Here is a 4,531-nt window from a genome sequence, read left to right as displayed (position 1 = left end):
GTAAGGCAAGTACTCCATATTTGATACCTACATTACTGCATTGTTGCACACGTTACATAACTGTTACAGTAACAGAGGACAGTTTATATACAGTTTGGTTTAGAAAAAACAATGATGATGTCACAATTATACACAGATAACACTAAGAAAGTTCTTCATTGGTACCAGGGTTTACAATGTTCCAGTAGACTGCTGGTCATAGGTCAGTTCAATTTATCCTCTTTCCAAAGGTGGGGGCAACTCACTCCAACTATTGCATATGTGTCTTCCTGCCGAAACTGACCCATAATCAAAGTGCTTTTGAGTATTAATCTTATACTATTCATAACTAGTGAATGCTAAGTGAGATCGCTCCTTGTTGATACCAGATTCCTGCTGACAAAATATGGATTAATATGAGACCAAATTCCATAGATATCTGAGGACCTGAACCATAGATTTATCTATGTATAAATAATCTCAAAATTGGTTATTAATAAATGCATGTGGGTTGAAACTTTGATAAATGTGTCCTATTTACAAATATAGGTGTGAATGTAAGTGTAGGTGCTGTTTACCTGTGCAATTGTGTTATTAACCTTGGTATGATGTAGCGTACTAATCGAAAACGCATGGTAAACCAATATTAATCAATTTAGCCGTTTATTCGACTTCAATAGTGGCTAAGCGCAAGAAGTGTGAAGGAGGAAAATTTGCAATTAAAATTATTCTTTATTTTATCAGTGCAATTGTCTGGCACCCATACATTGTATTAACTGTAATTGTACAGCACTACCTTGCCTGTGTCAGCTTCAAACACAGCTTTATTGTTACTAAGCCTACAGGTGCAATATGCACCTGTCTAGCTAACTACCCACTGTACCTGGGAAAAAGATGACTGAAACGGTGGCAAGAATGAGGATCTCCCATGGTAGCTGCTTGAGAATACACATACCCCACCCCACAAACAATTGTAAATTGATGTTTGTAACCAGATTGGACACAAAGTCATCAAGTCTAATTAAGCATGTGTGACCAGTTAAAGAATGGTCAGGGAGATGGCGATGAAAGAATTCCTTTCTCGCAATAATTTGTATATGTAGCTATAATTAAGAGGTGACATATTTGGTGTGATGGATTAGTCAGTATGGAAGCATGGGTCTGGCTTGGGGTCAAGGGGGCATCTGCTGGGCATGTCTCATAGTGGGCTACCTTGGGCTGGGTCACCTGTATTTTTTTTTCCCTTTAAAATATCGTATCTCCTTTATAATAAAGTCAAGTCTTGCCATCCCAGGCTACAATTTGCCAGCCCTCCCTGTATGGAAGAATGTTTTGTAAAGCTGTCTTTTCTTATGGTCGTCAGTTGGGTGGATCCAAACCTTTGCAAGATTTGATGCTCTGTTTTAAAGACCATTAAATGTGTGTTTTGTTGCTGCAGATATAAACATTGATGCATCACTGTAGAAGGGTGACATTATGCAGATTTTATGCTTTGCAGTATTGCCAAGCTGTGGAAAGTCTCGTAGGAGTTGCACAAAACATCTTTGATCATTTCACATCATATGCTATTATTTCTGTAATGCCATATTCAGTATTAGGACACTTAAGCTAAAGTATTGTCTGTGGATATTGTGGATTCTGAGTAAGCAAATAATAATTGTTGCATCTCTTCCATGTACACACTGAAGTATTCACCAATCCAAACAGCTATTGCAGTTTGCTTATACATTCCAACAAAATGACTGTAAAGAGGACATCAATTTCATGCTATGTTTTATTCTATTCTAGAAAAGAGCAAACAATCCCAATGGACCAATACAATTGGAAGAATAGTTCACAGTTAGGCTACTGTGGTTCTCCACCTGTCTTCCCATCTTGGAGGGAGCCATAGTATATTCCACACAGAGGGGGCATAGCAGGTGTGTTTAGACCATTACAAAGGCTAGTCCACATAGTTTGCTGCATATAGCTTAATTATTGAGGAAGATAATATATAAAATGTTGCTAATTTTGCTATGCCTGCTAACAAACTTGGGGGGCAGCAATTTACACACTGTATGTGTCCTTCAGTATTTGTATTGCCTCATTTGAAAAAGATGTTTCAAATACTTTTTTTTTACCATAACATAGATAGTGATGACTTTTCTCATCTCATCCAGTCTCTTAAGCATAGCCAAGGTGTAATTTCATCTAGTTGAAAGATTGCATATGAGCTGATGTTGTAGCAAATTGTTAAATTTGTTAAAAGATTTAGGAGTACATTTACTAAACTGCGGGTTTAAAAAAGTGGAGATGTTGCCTATAGCAACCAATCAGATTCTAGCTATCATTTTGAAGAATGTACTAAGTAAATCACAGCTAGAATCTGATTGGTTGCTATAGGCAACATCTCCACTTCTTCAAACCCGCAGTTTAGTAAATGTACTCCTGTAATTATATTATATGTAATTTTTTATTCAAATTTCTTACTTTTAGCTTAGTCTTTTGCTTTTTAAATCAGGATATTGAGATGCCAGTGTCACGATCTGCCTCCAGCTGCTTTGCAGAAGTTCTCTATGCTGCTTGCCTTCTGCAGCTCCTGTTTGCCAAGAACATGTGTATATATATATATATATATATATATACACATATACATACATACATACATATATATATCTATACACACATATCTCTCTCTATCTCTATCTATATCTCTATCTCTATCTATACACACATATATATATATATATATATATATATATATATATATATATATATATACACACACACACACACACACACACAAAGGTGAATAATATGGCACACAGGTGCAAAGTGCATCCCTAAGTATATAAAAACTGCGTACCAAATAGTCAGAAGACCATGAACTTTCTTAGACCATATATATAAGATCAGGCAGTTCCTCTGTCACAACCTCATCCAATGGCGGTAATGGACAAGATTGAACAAAAAAGAATGCAATGTTAAAATATAGTCAATTTATTAAAATTGAATAGCACAGTAGTAACTCACATGAGGTAACCACAATAGCGCTGGTAGATGTCACCGCTCAACGCGTTTCGTCCCGGTGCAACGGGACTTCCTCAGGAGCAATAAAGTACATATACATATACATATATATACATATACATATATATATATATATATATATATATATATATATATATATATATATATACACACATACACATTCATATATACACATATACACATATATATATATATATACACATAATCATATATACACATATATATATATGTATATATATATATATATATATATATACACACACATATATATATATAAACACATATATATATATATACACAAATATATAAACACATATATATAAACACATATATATATATATATATACACAAATATATAAACACATATATATATATATATATATATATATATATATATATATATATATATATATATATATATATATATATATAAGCTGCAGCGCCACCTGCTGGGCGAAGTTATACACTGACCTACTAAATTCTTAGTGTGTGTGTGTGGAAAAAAAACTCAGAAAGAGCTGAAATTTGGTATACTAAGATGTTTTTAATTTGTTAATTTAATTTGTTAATTGTTAAGTCTTTATAAAGATTTAAAAAATATATATATATATTTCTTGAAGGAGAAGTGACAGTTGGGAGTGGTTGGGAGTGGTTGGTGGTTGCCGGGGGTGACCGTTGGGAGTGGTTGGTGGTTGCCAGGGGTGACAGTTGGGAGTGGTTGGTGGTTGCCGGGGGTGACAGAGTGAGAGGAGTGTGATACTCAGGACCGCTGAGAGAGATCCCTGTGTCTGGATAGACATCTGGATAGATGTGGCGATAAAGATGAAGGATGAGGTGATGGAGAAAAATGATGAGGTGGTGACATGTGGACAAAACCACGTTAAAAAAGGGCGCTTGCGTCGGAAGTAATGCTCTTCCTCTGAGGAGGCCTGGGCTAGGCCCACATGCATGACAAGAACCTTTTTAACACCTTAAGTAGCTTGATTTGACTAGAATGCATGAGTATCATGCACGGGTTAACTTGTATACAGGGCCTGATCAACCACTAGGCTGACCATGCTGCAGCCTGGGGCGCTGGGTCCCGGGGGGCGCGGCGCTGCGGGTATTTATTTATTTTTTCATTCTTTTTTTTTCTTCATTCATTTTTTTTTTCGGGGTGGGGGAGGGGGGGTCGCCGCGCAGGGTCGCCGCGGGGGGGGGGGTGGAGGGCTCGACGATCAAAAGCATTGGTGGTCAGTGGTTAGCAACACACAGCCAAACACCAGGCTGCCTGTTGCTGTGCAGCAGACAGGAAGCAGGACGTCTTCACTTCCTATCTGCTGATCTGAGGAGAGGAGCGACGCTGGCACAACTACAGGTAAGTGAAGGGGGGAACTGCCCTGCATATCTATAGGGAGGGGGGGGGGGAACTGCCCTGCATATCTATAGGGAGGGGGGGGGGAACTGCCCTGCATATCTATAGGGGGGGGAAACTGCCCTGCATATCTATAGGGAGGGGGGGGAACTGCCCTGCATATCTATA

Source organism: Mixophyes fleayi, chromosome 4, assembly GCF_038048845.1.
Source record: "Mixophyes fleayi isolate aMixFle1 chromosome 4, aMixFle1.hap1, whole genome shotgun sequence".
NCBI lineage: Eukaryota > Metazoa > Chordata > Amphibia > Anura > Limnodynastidae > Mixophyes > Mixophyes fleayi.
Note: the sequence above shows the minus strand (reverse complement) of the source record.